Source organism: Aquarana catesbeiana, linkage group LG09, assembly GCF_042186555.1.
Source record: "Aquarana catesbeiana isolate 2022-GZ linkage group LG09, ASM4218655v1, whole genome shotgun sequence".
NCBI lineage: Eukaryota > Metazoa > Chordata > Amphibia > Anura > Ranidae > Aquarana > Aquarana catesbeiana.
Genome location: NC_133332.1, coordinates 154,554,536 through 154,572,560, shown reverse-complemented (window position 1 = coordinate 154,572,560; position 18,025 = coordinate 154,554,536).

The following is an 18,025-nucleotide window of genomic DNA, read 5'->3' as shown; positions in this document are numbered from 1 at the left end:
TAGCACAAAAACATCGGTTTTATCACTAAACACTTTCACATTTTGGGATCAGATTCATACACAAAATAAATGGCTTTATAATTCACCTTCAATTTATTTAAAGGACAATACATTTTTGAACCAGGGATGAGGGAGGTGGGAGGGAATTGGATAAAGAATGGTAACACTCAAGTAAAGGATTTAATTAGAGAAGGAAAAATGCGCACGTATCACGATCAGAAATCTGAGACAGATCTTATGGTGATTCATACATGGCGGTACATCCAGCTGAAGCTTTTTTTTTTAGAAACTTCCTAAGCCGATTAGAGGTGAAGAAGAGTATAGGCCATTAGAGCAGCTCTGTTGCAGAGAAAAATCAAGAAATACTATATCTCAACTCTATAAAATCTTAGTGTCCAAAGAGGAACTGGATTTGCCCCCTTATATCAAAAAATGGGAAAGGGAATTAGGGACACAATGTAGTAAACACAGGCTAGGAAATATTTTGAAAATGGTACATGGTTCGTCAGTTGATATTAAGAGGACAGAAACAAATTTTAAATGCTTAGCAGGGTGGTATGCTACACCAGACAAAATTAGCAAATTCCAACCGGATAAATCTATGAGATGCTGGAGAGGGTGTACAAATATAGGAACGATGGCTCATATACGGTGGGAGTGTCCCATCATCAAAACATATTGGAAGAAAATTATTCAATTGATTAAGGAAATTACTAATAAAACCATATCGGATGACCCATGGACATGCCTATTCCATGGGACAGAGGAGCCAATGAAGCAATATCAAGCATCTATCGTTCCTATATTATTGGACGCTGCTAAGTGCCAGATCCCAAGAAAATGGTTGGAACCTGAGAGTCCTAAAACGCGAGTGGCTCTTCTTTGTAAATGAAATCTAATAATATTGAGTGTTTGCATGGCTCTGGACTGGATCTAGATGAGGGGACTGTGCGACCAGACAAATGGACAGGGTGGCGGAGTTTTAAAAATATGTGGAGCTATGTTGAGGAGGTCATTAGCTAAAGCCCATTGGGCTACAATGTAGGTAATTTCCAAAGGAAATTTGGCTCTTCCGCATGTACAGCGGAAACCCCTGCAGGATGGGGGTGGGTTAATTGTGTAAGGGTTTTTTTTTTTTTTTTTTTGTAGAAGTACTTATACAGAATGTATGCTAATGTACATTTTTAGTCTTTGTAACTATAAAAAACATAAATAAAGAATTAAAAAAAAAAAAAAAGACTTCTGGTGGTGTACACAACACCGTTCACCCCTAGTGCAGTTGCTACTACTTTTCTGGTGGTGTACACGATACAGTACACCCATAGTTGTTATTACACTTCTGTTAGTGTACACTGTACCGCTTACCCCTAGTGCAGTTGCTACTACTTTTCTGGTGGTGTACACAGTACACAATACATACAGTACACCCATAGTTGTTATTACACTTTTGTTGGTGTACACAGTACCATGCACCTGTAGTGCAGTTGCTAGTGCTACTATTTTTCTGGTGGTGTACACAGTACACAATACATACAGTGCACCCATAGTTATTATCAAACTTCTGTTGGTGTACACAGTACCGTGTACCCTTAGTGCAGTTACTACTTTCCTGGTGGTGTACACAATACATACAGTGCACCCATAGTTGTTATTACACTTCTGTTGGTGTACACAGTACCATGCACCCCTAGTGCAGTTACTACTACTTTTCTGGTGGTGTACACAGTACACAATACATACAGTGCACCCATAGTTGTTATTACACTTCTGTTGGTGTACACAGTACACAGTACCATGCACCCCTAGTGCAGTTGCTACTATTTTTCTGGTGGTGTACACAGTACACAATACATACAGTGCACCCATAGTTGTTATTACACTTCTGTTGGTGTACACAGTACCGTGCACCCCTAGTGCAGTTGCTACTAATTTTCTGGTGGTGTGCACAGTACACAATACATACAGTGCACCCATAGTTGTTATTAAACTTCTGTTGGTGTACACAGTATCGTGCATCCCTAGTGCAGTTGCTACTACTTTCCTGGTGGTGTACGCAATACATACAGTGCACCCATAGTTGTTATTACACTTCTGTTGGTGTATACAGTACCGTGCACCCATAGTGAAGTTGCTACTACTTTTCTGGTGGTGTACACAGTACACAATACATACAGTGCACCCATAGTTGTTATTACACTTCTGTTGGTGTACACAGTACACAATACATACAGTGCACCCATAGTTGTTATTACACTTCTGTTGGTGTACACAGTACCGTGCACCCCTAGTGCAGTTGCTACTACTTTTCTGGTGGTGTACACAGTACACAATACATACAGTACACCCATTGTTGTTATTACACTTCTGTTGGTGTACACAGTATCGTGCACCCCTAGTGTACTTGCTACTACTTTTCTGGTGGTGTACACAGTACACAATACATACAGTGCACCCATAGTTGTCATTAAACTTATGTTGGTGTACACAGTACCGCGCACCCCTAGTGCAGTTCCTACTACTTTCCTATTGGTTTACACAATACATACAGTGCACCCATAGTTGTTATTACACTTCTGTTGGTGTGCACAGTACCGTGCACCCATAGTACAGTTGTTACTACTTTTCTGGTGGTGTACACAGTACACAATACATACAGTGCACCCATATTTGTTATTAAACTTCTGTTGGTGTACACAGTACCGTGCACCCCTAGTGCGGTTGCTGCTACTTTCCTGGTGGTGCACACAATACATACAGTGCACCCATGGTTGTTATTACACTTCTGTTGGTGTACACAGTACCGTGCACCCCTAGTGCAGTTGCTACTACTTTTCTGGTGGTATACACAGTACACAATACTTACAGTACACCCATAGTTTTTATTACACTTCTGTTGGTGTACACAGTACTGTGCACCCTTAGTGCACTTGTTAGTACTTTTCTGGTGGTGTACACAGTACACAATACAGTGTAGTGTGGTTTTGCTAAACAAAATTTACAGCATGTCTGGAAGGCCACCAAGGAGAGGCAGATACTCACAGGCCATTAAAAGAGGGCAAGCGGACTCTGTGTCTACAGTCAACAGTGCTGGTTGTGGACACAGTGCATCCTCAGCACGTGGCCGTGGGGCATGCTTGTCCGTTTTTTCTGCAGCTGGCCGTGTTATTGAGCCACAACATGCAAAAGAGTTGGTGGAATGGATAACAAAGCCCTCTTCATCCTCCTCATCCCCTGTCACCCAGGCTCAGAGTAGTTTGCCTGCCAATGCAGCTGCCAAAGTGGCCTATTCCATCAGCTCCATGTCAACAGTCACTCCTTCCCTAGCCCCATCATCATGCACGGAGGAGTCCCCCAAAGGATTCGACCACAGTGTCGGGTACATGCTGCAGGAGGATGCGCAGCAATTTGAAGGCTCCGATGATGGTACCCAGATTGAGGAAGAGAGTAATGTGAGCCTAGAGAGAGGGGGTGCCCAAGAAAGTCAAGAAACTGGCAGTCATGTTCCCCGAGCTGCAGCATACTGCCAAGTTTGCTCCAGTGACGAGGAGGGAGGGGATGATGAGGTCACTGACTCTACTTGGGTGCCTGATAGAAGAGAGAAGGAGGAGGAGGCACATCTTCAACGAGGCAGGATGCCCTTTCAGGGGGCAACTTAAGGGCAGCCACCCTATTGCATCACACTGCAGAGCAAAGCAGGTGCAAGACGCTGCTGACTCCCCACATATTTTGAAAAGTTCTTTGGTGTGGGCCTTTTTTGACACGTGTGCAGCAGATCGCACCATTGCTGTTTGCAACATATGTCTGAAGCGTATCGAGCGTGGCCAAAACAGCAGCCACTTGGGCACCACATGCTTGACCAGACATATGACGACCTCCCATGCAGTCCGTTGGCAACAGCACCTAAAAGACCCACATCAAAGAACAAGGCGGACCTCTCCTTGCTCCTCATCAGCTGGGATCTCTAACCCCACTATACCTCCAGTCCTCTCAGAAACCTGCACTGAGAGGAATGAAGGTATAGAAATAGGTGTCTCATGTACTTGCGGCCAATCTGCTAGCAGTACACCAACATCGGATTTTAGCAGGCAAATTTCCCTACCCCAGTTGCTAAACTATCAAAAGAAATTCGGTCCCAGCCATCCACATGCTCAGCGTCTGAATGCTAGCACTGCAACTGCTGCCTTTTCAGCTGGTAGACTCTGCCCCCTTTCATGAATTTGTGAAATGTGCGGTACCTCAGAATAAATATAGACTTCTCCAAAATTAGTGTGAAAAGGTTGCCATCATCCCACAACAGTGAAAAATAGGAACCTCATATGATTGGGATTTTTGAGGCAACAAAAGATAGAAATATTTAAAAATTGAATAAATTTTATTTATACAAAAATAGTTAAAAAATAGTTGGACACAAAAGAATATACATTTATAAAGAATAAATAAATATGATACACTACAAAAGTGGCAAAAAAATCATATAATCCGACGCGTTTCAAAATGATTAGATTTCTTCTTCAGGGATAAGTTTTTGCCATTGTCTGAAAGGCACAAAAATGAACATAAATATACATATTTATATATTTGGAATACCAACAAAGAATATGTATAAAAAGGCTTACAATAATCATGATACACCCAGCGAATTCTCAGCGTGTCACTCCAAAAACTCCCATCCAGTCGATAAACGGTCTTTTAATCGTGCAAAGGAGCCCCCAGATACTGAGATCCAAAAAGAGACGCCAAATTACCCCAGGCAACAAAAAGACGCTAGGGGGAAGGGGGATGTGGAATCTGAAAAAACATATGCTATCAGTAAGGGAGATATAACCTCTGTGGGAAAAAAAAAAAAAAAAACAACCCAAACCAACCTTACATAGAAGATGCAGGATTGTATGTCTTCAAGTGCGAAAAAATTCAGTATGCAGTAGAAAAAGAAGAATGCCCTTCCTGGAGAAGGAGGGAAAAAGAAAAAAATACAAAAAATAAGAGAATACATACAAATGAAAAAAAAAAAAAAAAAAAACAGTTATGTCCAGATATCCTATTGGACTTAACTCAAAAGGGGACTGAATCTAATATATTGAAAAAAAATGTATATATAACCAGTAAGTAATATATAAATATCAATCAATGAAGTCGCATGAAAGCACTAAAGCCAAAGGGTACCGTGAAGAAAAGGAATTTGCCCCAAAGGGGGGAAGTTTCAATCTTCAAATAATTAAAAGAGTGGTATATAATGAGTGACAAAAATCTATTGGCCATGCAATCAATGGCCAAAAAGCAGCCATATAGAAGAGACTCCATACAATAATAAATGTAACTGACTCCCCAGACAATATCCACCAATAAGGATAAGTCTAGAGAGGAAGGGCAATTAAAGATAGAATATATAGATCAGTCAAAAAATAATAATGATTAAATAATAATAATAACTTACCACAGTTTTAAAGCATATTGCCTGGGATAAACACAAGCAAATCCAGAGTCCAAAACGGGTTCCGGAGGGACAAAGATCCGCCCGAGCCCAGGCACGAACCCAATCCCAGCAACAAACAACAGGGAAATGACGCTGGTGGCTCAGGGGCTCCCGGCGTTCTCCTTATGAGTCAGTGCTAATGAGTTAATTGAACGAGCGTGGGGAGATGACACCGCCCCCTCCAACGCCAGAGACCGGAAGGACGCAGAGACATACACTGCTGACACCGACAGAAAGCCCGTGCGTCAGGACGTGAGGGGAGGCAGGCCGGCACTCCGCCCCGCCCCCCCAGAGTCGTCCATGATCAAAGGGACGCAAAAAACGAGGGACATAGATTGCTAACGCTGCTGGAAAGGCGTCCAAAGCCAGATCTTGGAGGAGGCAAAAAACCCCCCCAAAACCAGATCCGCGCATGATCGGGGGCACGTCCAAAAACAGTTGCCACCCCAGTAAATCAAGGTTCAAAATACGGTGTACCGCACGGTCTCTGCTAAAAATAGGATTAGATAGGTAGCTCAAGAAAAACCATAGATAACTAACTGGACATGTGGGAAAAAGAAAGTACCCCATATTCAGTATTCAAGCCGAGACTCATTTAGAGGAAAAAATCCAAAAAAGGATAAATCCTCAGAGGGAGAACAAAAAGCCCCCGACACAGGAAAATCCATCATATGCCAGAGGATGACATCATATAAACGCCTCGAATGGCAATGGAAAGAAGGGGGCCTCCAAACCGAAGTTCGGGCCCCCCCTGTGTCGGGTGCACGATATGACCACAGATCCGAATGAGGGTAATTGGAGGGCCGCCTGAGAAACAAACATATCATGAAAATTGGAGCAAAAAATACCTAAAAGTACAAATAAATACATAAACAAATCATGAGAAATATCATGGACAGGACTGAGAGTTCTTTGAACCGGCCCATGAACTATCATTATATAAAACAAGAACAAGAAAAAAATTTTTTATATAAAGGTCATAAACAAAAATATACCCCAATAGACATTATCATTTCATATGCTGATCCATAAGCTATATACAGTGTGAAAGAATAGACAGGAAGGGGAAGAGAGGAGGGGAGAAAAAGGAAAGAAAATTAAACCATAAATGTGGATAGAAGGCATAAGAGATTATATTCAGTCTGTTTTACCAGAACTAAAACCTTCCAAAAAAGGTCTAAAGCTTTCTGCCTCATTTAGGCCTGGCGGGGTGGTGGCATCCAGATGTCTTATCCAACGCATTTCGCGTTGTAGGAGGGTTTTGTTCCAATCACCCCCTCGCAGGGGGACATGGATACGATCAACCACCGTGAAGTTCACAGATGGCATCCTGTATCCATGTCCCCTGGCTACATGTCTGCCGAGGGGGAGATACAAGTTGCCAATCTGCATACTCAGCAGGTGTTTGCTGACGTGTTGTCTAAATTCTTGGCGGGTTTTGCCAATATAAAAGGCCCCGCATTGGCATTGCACCAAGTATACTACCCCTCGGGTTTGGCAGTTGGCGAAATGTTTTAACTGAAAGCGTTCCCCATTGGGTAGTAGGAATGAAGTCCTCTTCCCAATAACGTTGCAAAAGGAACAAGTGCCACAGGGGAAGGTCCCCCATGTTTTGCAGGGGTCTCCTCTTTGGTTCCCCTTATATTCGCTTTGGGTAAGTAAATCAGCTAAGGAGCCTGCCTTCCGGAAGGTAATCTGTGGTTTTGCGGTTAACAGACTTCCCAAAACTGGGTCATCGGTCAAAATTGACCAGTGTTTTGTAAGAATTCTTCTTATAGAACTATGCTCATTGGAGTAGCGTAGAATAATCCTGGTTGTATCGTCGGATTTACGAGTTTTGGTCCCAAAAATTAGAGCATGTCTATCTTGATTTTTGACACGATTAAACGCCTTTTTCAAGGAAGATTTAGTGTATCCCCTTATAAGTAATCTTTTGCTGAGTTTGTCCGCCTCACACTGGAAAGTTTCCATAGTAGTACAATTGCGTTTTAATCTTAAGAACTGACTAAAGGGTATAGATTTTTTCAAAGGTTCCGGGTGGAAACTGTCAGCATGCAAAAGGGTATTGCCGGCAGTTTCCTTCCTATACAGTTTGCTGGCAACTTGACCATTCTTGTCCTTATAGATGGTAACGTCTAAAAAATTAATTTGTTGGTGGTCATAGGACATAGTGAAGAAAAGATTCATGGCATTGTGTGCGGTACCTCAGTGGCAGGTTCCCAAATGCCATTTCTTTTCATGGAAGGCCATTCCAGCTCTCTACCAGCATGTGGAAGGCAATGTCTTGGCCTCGTTGGACAGGGTCAGCAGTAAGTTGCATGTTACTGCTGACTCATGGTCCAGCAGGCATGGACAGGGACGTTACCTTTCTTTCACGGCACACTGGGTAACTCTGCTGGCAGCTGGGAAGGATGCAGGACAGGGTTCAGTATTGTTGGAGCTTGTTCCGCCACCACGCCTCCAAAATGCTAGTGGGGATTCTGCCACAGCTCTCTCCTCCACTCCCTCCTCTTCTTCTTCCTCTATGGCCTCTTCCTCTACAGATTTCTCCTTTGAACCAGAGGTGCTCTGTAGGCATTTAAGGGGCTACGCAAGCACTCAGGCAAAAAGATGCCATGCGGTGCTTGAGTTGGTCTGCTTAGGGGACAGGAGCCACACTGGGGCAGAGATTCTGTTAGCTCTGCAGGGGCTGGCTCAGAGGTGGTTGACGCCATGCCAGCTTCAGCCAGAAATGGTTGTATGTGACAATGGTACCAACCTCCTCTCCGCCCTCCAACAGGGACACTTGACCCATGTTCCCTATTTGGCTCACGTCCTGAATTTGGTGGTGCAGCGGTTCTTGAGCAGGTACCCTGGCTTGCTGCATCTCCTATTGCAGGCCAGGAAAGTCTGTGGTCATTTCCGCCATATATAATCATATAATGCCAGTGCTCGGCTGGCTGACATTCAAAGAGAATGCAACCTGCCCAAGAACCGTCTCATTTGTGACATGCCCACCAGGTGGAACTCAACAATGACAATGTTGCAGTGGCTGCACACGCAGCAGAGGGCCATCAATGAGTACCTGTGTGAGTATGGCACCAGGACAGGGTCGGGGAGCTTGGCTTTTTTTCGCCACGCCAGTGGCTACTGATTAAGGATGCATGCATTGTCCTGTCACCATTTGAGGAGGCCAAGAGGATGGTGAGCAGTGACAGTGGTGAGCAGTGACAGTGCATGCATCAGTGATACTGTCCCTCTTTTCTTCCTGTTGGAGGACAAGCTTTGTGGAATAATGGACAGAGCACTTGAGGCAGAACAGTGGGAGGAAGAGGAGGAATTCCTTACCTCTCAAGGCCCTTTTATTCAGATACTAGTATTCCTGCAGGTCCGTCAATCACATGGGAAGAAGAAGAGGAGGAGGATTGTGTCAGCATGGAGGTGGAGGATAACACTCAGCATCAGCAGCAGTCTACAAGGGATCATTTGCAGTCCCCAGAAACCAGAGTGACCCAGAGGACTCAGGATCGAATGCCTCTGCAAACTTACGCTGCATGGCCTCTCTGATCCTGCAAAGCCTGCAAAAGCACCCTAGGATTCGTGGTATCAAGGAGAAGGATCATTACTGGCTGGCAACCCTTCTTAAGTTGGAAAACTTATACAGCCTTCGCAGAGGGAGCAGAGGATGAAACATCTTCGGGAGGCCTTGCGGAAAGGTTTGTACAATGCGTTTCCAGTGTCTGAATTACATGGTGCAGGAATATCTAGGGACAAGATCAAACTTGGAGACCTTTCCACCAGAAAATCCACTGGGTTGCTAGGTCTTGAGGATTGGCCACTGGCCAGAGCTTGCTCAATATGCAATTGAGCTACTGGCCTGTCCTGCATCCAGTGTTCTTTCTGAATGCACATTCAGTGCTGCTGGAGGCTTTGTAACCGATCACAGAGTGCACCTGTCCACAGACTCTGTTGATTGGCTCACATTCATAAAAATGAATCAGTCTTATATTACCAGCTACCAAGCACCTGATGCTGATGTAACCGATTGATTTTTCTACGGATGTGGGATCCCTTGAAGACTGCATATGCTGAGTGACTATCCTATTATGCTGAGTGACTATCCTATTCCTCCTCAATCTTCATGATGATAGCTTCTAGGAATATTTTCGGTTCAGGGCACCACCACCACTGCCTAAGGCCCAATTTTTCTGCCCCTGTTTAACAGGGGCACGTAATTACAATTTTTGATCTAATATTTCACAGCAGGGTCTGTTCCTATGCTCAACAAAAGTATCTGTGAGGCTTTACAGTGTTGTACTACCACCACCACCATCACTGGCTAAGGCCCAATTTTTATGCCCCTTTTTAACAGGGGCACGTAATTACAATTCTTGATATAATATTTCACAGCAGGGCCCATTCCAAGCTCCAAGACACACAGCGGGAGATGCCCGCAGCCTGTGTAATCCAGGCACAGGCACTGACTACAGTGAGGCTGCAATTATGAGCACAGCGAGACTGCATTATGGGCACGGTGAGGCTGCGATTACGGGCACGGTGAGACAGCATTATGATCACGGTGAGGCTGCGATTATAGGCATGGCGAGGCTGCGATTATGGGCACGGTGAGACAGCATTATGGGCACTGTGAGGCTGCGATTATGGGAACGGTGAGACTGCATTATGGGAACGGTGAGGCTGCAATTATGGCCACGGTAAGTTTGAGATAATGGGCAGGGTGAGACTGCATTATGGGAACGGTGAGGCTGCAATTATGGCCACGGTAAGTTTGAGATTATGGGCAGGGTGAGACTGCATTATGGGCATGGTAAGGCTGCGATTATGGGCACGGTGAGGCTGCAATTATGGGCACGGTAAGGCTGAGATTATGGGCACAGTGAGGCTGAGTTTGTGACGTCCTAGCCATGGCCCGCTATGTCTGGCTTCGGCCGTTGCCATAACAATGGTGCTAAAGTTGGATCTGTATGTGCGTTATAATTAATCGAAATTAGTCGATTAATCGATTTAAAAAAAAATCGATTAATCGAACACAAAAATTTTAATCAGTAACAGCCCTACAATATACTGATATCAAGGTCTCACCTTGAGGCCTGCGAGTTATGAAGGACTGTCCCATTTTTTTGGACGAGGACAGTACAAAAGAATGGGCCAGTATCGCAGAATTCTGCACTATAAAATGGATGGGAATACTAATTTCTCACAGAACCAACAGGTTTAATAAACTTATCCAGCAAGTTAAAACTATTATAGGAGAAATCTCTAGCTATGCTGTTCATATTCCACAGTTATGGTTAGAGATACTTAAGAAAAACACTAAAAAGGATGAGAATGATCTCATCAATATGAAAATGGGGAAATTCAAATGTGATATTGATGATTACAATTCTAATAAGGTTTTTTCATGGAATAAAAAGAACACTCATAACCCCATTCATACACTATCCACCTTTCCAGTTTCTCACCCATCTAATCATAGAAGATGCGATCTTCTAGTTATCCCATCCTCCCTTTGATGGACATTCAACCTTACAGCAATATTGTCCCTGTCAGACACCAGAAGGACAATTCAATTTCTCATGATTCCCACCATTTTTCCTCACATCCTCTAAGAAACTTCAACACCCCCAGTCACTATCATAAGAATAAAAAGAAAACCTACGCTAATAATAAGAATGATGAATTAATTAATGCTCTCAGTCAGTACTATAACAGATCATCAAGTTCATCACAAGTTTTGCGACCTACTCTCTCCAAAACATCGACTATTTCAGCACTTGGCCCTTTAGCCCCTGATTGTTCTAGTAATATCTCCATCACCACCACCGTCCTCTCTACTAGTTCAAAACAAGCTGACCAACTTCTTCCGTTACTATCGAGTGCACACCCATAGAACCTATGGAACATTCAGAGGAGATTTCATTGCCTTCTAGTGCTACACCACTTATCATCTGTACCAGCAATATACCTTCCTTGGCAGGTTGCTCTACATCTTCTTTTTTAGTGCCCAGTCCTCCCCTGGCCTCAATCTCCAGAAAAACAAAGCTCACAGAAGAGGCTGCAGAGGAGGACGAACTAGAAAACAACGTAAATGTGCTGAAACACCCAAAATGATAAAAATATTTAATTTGTCTTCCCATACCCTGTCCCCTGCAGATACTTCTCTCCTGAGTCATGGACTTAATTTTGCCCCTATGAACAAACCCAACCCCTTTGTTCTTTTCAAAGACCTCAATAGTTACATACATAACCTCACTCTCAAGAGGCATTTTCATATCAAAAAAGAGAAACATAAAAATAAAAATATTTCCAGTGACCCCAAAGCCATTCCTTACACTGAACCCTTAACAGCTCCATATGAACTCAATTCAGAGTCTTTTGATTTTGATATTGATTATTTTGATGTATCAAATAGTGATAATGTGACATCAAGAATGCTCACACAGCATCTAGGACTATCCCCCCCAATTGTTCATTCTACATTAAGACCCAAGTCTATCTTTTTTTCCACACAATCTAAGGGCCCATATATAGAAAGCTTCTATAGAGTTGTCTATGCAGATCTATTAAAATTGTGTGACTCCACCTCCACTTCCAAATCTAATAATCTCTCAGCCTCTGAAATCAAAGAACTTGACCATCTCATACATGCAGAAGATCCGGTGATAAAGTCAGGTGGGATAGTACTCCCGAATAGGTCTGACTATCTGAGGGAATCCCATAGACTTCTCTCAGATCAAGCTACATATGTAAAACTCACTAGGGACCCTATGGCAGAATTTGCACAAGAAGCTGATATACTGATCTCTACCACCATTAAAGAAGGTATTATTACCAAAACGGAGAGCTATTTTTTGCAAAAGACCTTCTACCAAATACCTTATTTTTACCATCTGCCGAAGATTCATAAAAGCCTACAGCATCCTCCTGGCAGACCAATTGTAGCGGCTATGGACAGCGTTACTACTGGTTTTAGCTTGTACATAGATCAGTTTCTACAACCAATAGTTGCAATCATATATTCACGATGGAACACATCTATTAGAACTTTTGTCCCCCTACAGATGGGAGCCCACTTATGTTTGGCTCTTGCTTGACGTCTGTTCCCTTTACACCTTTATCCCCCACACCTTTGGACTTATGGCATTGGAGCAACTCCTATCCACGGACCATTGTAGAAGCTACAAGATTTTGTCTGATGCATAATTACTTCACTTTTGATGGAGAATATTACCAACAAATACAAGCATGGCAATGGGGGCCAACTTTGCCCCCTTGTATGCTAATCTGGCCATGGGCTTCTCTGAAACTAACTATATTTATAAAAATAATCCCTTTGCAGCTAATATAATCTTTTTTGGAAGGTATATTGATGATTTGATTATCATTTGGGATGGTGCCCCTGATCTTATTGCCTCTTTCGTCCAACATTGTAGTGATAATCCCTATGGGCTATCATTCACATCAGTTACCGATCCAGCCACCATGGCATTTTTGGATTTGGAGTTGGGACATGATGGTCAAACCATCATCTCTAAAAATTACATTAAACCAACAGCGGGTAACTCTTACCTGCATTTCAAGAGTTGTCACTTCCCTAAATGGATCACCAATATCCCAAAAGGTCAATTCTGTCGTCTTTGACAGAACTGTACCAAAGACTCTGATCACGTTGAACTCAGTACAACCTTAAAAAGAAAGTTTCTTGACAAAAAGTACCCTGAAACTTTAGTTGAAGAAGTCTATGAATACTATCTTCATGGCAAACCTGCTAAAACTAGTCAACCTCCGAAGGATTGCACCAGTAGGTTGGTAACTACTTTCCACAATAAACATAAAAATATGGAGAGGATATTGTGTAAACATTGGGACATCTTACAGCAGGACCCTCATCTGAAAACTACCCTTCCTGCCCATCCTAAAGTCACGTACTGCAGAGCCCCAATTTGAAAAATAAAATTGCCCCGAGCAAAGTTATATCCATTGTAGCCTCACCCATTGTAGCTGTACCTATACTAATACCCTTGGTAGGCATGTACCAATGCCGAAAGGCCTTATGTAAAGCTTGTCATTTTGTCCAGCATGGACAAAAGTCTTTTACCACCAAGGGCAAATCTTACATGCTGAAGACATTTTTCAACTGTTTGTCAGACTTTGTTGTCTATGGCCTGAGTTGCCCTTGTGGGCTGATGTATGTAGGCCGGACAATTAGGGCTCTAAGACAGAGGTTTGGCGAGCATAGAAGGTTCATCGAGGAAGGTACTGACCCTCATAGTGTTCCAAGACACTTCGCCATGGCCCATCAAAGCTCTACTGTAGGTCTCAAGGTCTGGGTTATTGAACAGATCCCTAAATCTCTCCCTGCAGCTGAAAGATTTAAGAAGCTTTGCGCCCGAGAGACCTATTGGATCTATACCCTGGATGTACTCTCGCCAGGAGGTATTAATGAGAGTATTGAGATTGCTACCATCTTGTAAACCTACCCACCCCTAATGAATTTTCTGATTGAGGTTGTTTTTGTACATATATTCTCCCCTCTTTGTCTCCATTTCCAACTAACCATCTACATCTACATCTGCAGGTCTGTTTCTCTTGATTCCTTCTTTCTCATGGGGGTGGCAGGTTGTCTTTGTAAGTATGGTCATGACAATAACCCTTATGTAATTTTAATATCAGTATTTTTAAGATCATTATTTGTTAAAATAAGTATTTTTTAATATCAAGATTAGACATTCATTCAGAAGTCTTTTATATTTACATATATAGATTTTTTATATCTTCTACATTATCTCTATACATATTTCATACAAATTGTATCTTTTTTGTGTGTGGTAGAGGTATGCCATATACTTATGCATAACCACCGATAATTACTTGTTCCATACCCAATGTATTAGTATATATGTATACCTATATACTTCCTCTTATATCCACAGTATCCACAACATATGTCGGTTTTTGTTTTATCCCTCCTTCCCCCTCTTATTGCATATCCTTCTGTCCTTTCTCAATTATATTTGTTTATCCATTTTTACTCTTGAAAATTAATAATGTGTCTTTTTCTAGCTCTCTATTTATACATATACACTTATTATTGTATCATTATTTCTCATTGTTGAGCCATATATCCACTATTGTAGTGTAACATTGCTGACACAGCGCCATCTGTAGCCTTGCATATGTTTTTAGATCTATCACAGTTTTTTCGCCCTGGCCACTTCCCCCCGTTAGATTCTTATGGCATCTATCATTGTATTGTAATATACCATTGCTGACACAGCGCCATTTATAGCTTTGTTTAGACCTATCACAGTGGGTCTCGCCTTGGCCACTCCCCCTCCATTAGATTCTTATGGCTCTGACTATCATCCATCTGCAGCTTGATGAAGGAGCGTGGCTGTCATGTCATTGCAGCCTGTTTGCTCTTGAAACGCGTCGCTTGCCAGTGACGTCATCTCTCCTTGCCCCTTTCCATTTGCACTCCAGGCCTCATTTTGAGTTTGGTTTTCACCGCGGCCGGCTTTACCATTTTTCGGTGCCCACTCCACACAGCTAGGTGCTCAGCAGGCAGGAAGAGGCTCTGACAGATCTGATGGCTACCCCCTTGATGGATGTTTTTTAACACACGTGCCTATTGATGACTTCTGAAATGTGAGTTGCCTATACATGTAATTTTTGAATAAATTGCTTTTACGTCTACACCCACAGGCGCCTCTCTCTATGCGTTCAATTTTCTGCAGAGTGTATAGGGCAGGCCGTATAGTATATACAGGCCATCCCCTATTTTCAAACATCCGATTTACAAATGACTCCTACTCAGAAATGGAGGAAGACAACAAGAAGTGAGAGGAAATCTACTCCAAGGAAGGGAAATTCTCTCCTGTAAGAGTTAATATGGGAAAAAGGTGTCTCCACTGATGCTTTATCACCAATCCTTGTTTCCCTAATAACCCAAAATTTTCTAAATCCAATTATCATCGGGACAGAAAGTGAGGTGAAATCTTCTGAACAGGGGCACAGACAGCAAAACAAATGTTACAGGGGTGATGATATCCCTTCCCTATGTTATCCAAAAAGCTTAAAAATAGATTTTTTGGCTGGAGCTACGCTTAAAAAATGTACCTGTTCCAAATTACAAACAGATTCAGCTTAAGAACAAACCTACAGCCCCTATCTTGCTTGTAACATGGGGACCGCCTGTATACTGCTTCTGTTCAGAGTATATAGGGCCTGGGGCCCAACGCCTTTTTTTTTTTTAAATTTGGGTGCGGGGTTCCCCTTAATATCCATACCAGACCCAAAGGGCCTGGTAATGGGCTGGGGGGGGGGCAACATTAAATTACAGCTACAAGCAGTTTTAAATGACTTTTATTCCTTTAGAAAAGTCATTTTGTGCAGGGACTGTTCTAAACACAGGGAAAATGCGCCACTTTACAGGCATACTATAGTCACCCCCCCAGGCACGATATTTAAAGGCATATTTCACTTTTATTGTTTCACTTTAAGCATTATTAAAATCACTGCTCCCGAAAAAACGTCCTTTTTAAAACTTTTTTTGCATTGATACATGTCCGCTGGGGCAGGACCTGGGTCCCCAAACACTTTTTATGACAATAACTTGCATATTAGCCTTTAAAATTAGCAGTTTAGATTTTTCACGTTCGAGTCCCATAGACTTTAATGGTTTTTGCACAAATTTTTTGTCTGTTCGCATGTTCTGTTTTGGAGTTGACCGAAGTGGTATTTACTCTCCTTAATATCTGGCGTATTTCTGAGTCTTTAAGCTTGCTTTCCAATTCTTTCTCCCACATTGTGATTATGGATGGACATCTATGTTCCCCAATTCTAATAGTACTTTATAGATCTTAGAGAACCCCCCCTTCCTTTTTTTTTCCATACAGATTTTCTCCAGTGGGAGTAATTTGTCTGCTGATCTGATTGGCTGCGAGAGGGAGTTAATGAAGTGGGTCAGTTGGTTATAACTCCAAAAATCCATGACGAAGAGTTTATCCTTCTCTTTAAGTTCTTGGAATGTGCAAATTTTATCCTGCCTCATTATATCTTTTAATTGGGCATCCTCCTCCAGAATCCACCTCCCAAACCAGTCCTCGATCCCCGGTGCAAAATATTCAGCGTCCTTGAGAGGGATTAAGGGAGAATTAAACTCCCAGTGCTCCCTTTTGTGCAATGTATCCCAGGCTTTAAGTGCATGTCTTGTGATATCCTGGGTTTCGGCGCTACATTTTCTGAAGTGTGGTGGGATCCATACAATCTTGTCCAGCGTGGTTTCACAAATTATATTTTCCATTTTTACCCATTGTTTTTCTTTATTTTTTTTTACCCATTCTATTACCCATGCTAAAGCAATTGCCTCGTGGTATTTACAAATATCTGGTGCTCCCCACCCACCCTTACCCTTGTCTTTGGATAACTGAGTAAAATTTAAACAGTGTTTTTTTCCTCCCCAAATAAATCTCAAAAACATCGTGTGTAGGCTTCGGAGGTATGCTTGTGGAAGTGGTATTGGAAGCATCTGCATTTTGTATGTGATTTTGGGTAGGATTACCATTTTATATATACCGATTCTACCTCCCCAGGATAACTGCCCTCACGCTTGAGACCTTGTAACACTAACGAGTCAAATGACATTGGGGAAGGAAAATGGCTAATTGGGCCCATTTTGGACATTTTCACTTAAGGGTGTACTCACTTTTGTTGCCAGCGGTTTAGACATTAATGGCTGTGTGTTGAGTTATTTTGAGGGAACAGCAAATTTACACTGTTATACAAGCTGTACACTCAATATTTTACATTGTAGCAAAGTGCCCTTTCTTCTGTGTTGTCACATGAAAAGATATAAAATATTTACAAAAATGTGAGGAGTGTACTTACTTTTTTGAGATACTGTAAATATTAATACATTGCCTGCACTGTATATATACAGTCTACACTTTATATATATTAAACTGCCCGCATGCCACTAACTAACCTGCCAAATCTAGCTCAAGTTCTCTAATGCCCCGTACACACGATCGGAAATTCGGCCAGCAAAAGACCGATGAGAGCTTTTGGTCGAAAAATGCGACCATGTGTATTCTCCATCGGACTTTTGCCTGCAAAAGATTGAGAGCATATTCTCAATTTTTCGGTCGGAAAAAGTTCCAATTGGAAATTCCGATCATCTGTAGCAATTCCGACGCATGCTCGGAAACAATTTGACGCATGCTCGGAGGCATTGAACTTCATTTTCTCGGCTTATCGTAGTGTTGTACGTCACCACGTTCTTGACGGTCGAAAGTTCGGCAAACTTTTGTGTGACTGTGTGTATGCAAGCCAAGCTTGAGCGGAATTCCATCAGAAAAGCCATCCAAGATTTTTCCGACAGAAATTCCGCTCGTGTGTACGCGGCAATAGTCTCCTCCATTTATCACACTACATACGGCCACCGTGTAAGCAGCCTTATATAGTGGACTTAGCCCCCTGAGCCATGATTGGCCAAAGGCACCCTGCCTTTGGCCAATCATGGCTCTCACAGCAGATCGCGCTGTGATTGGC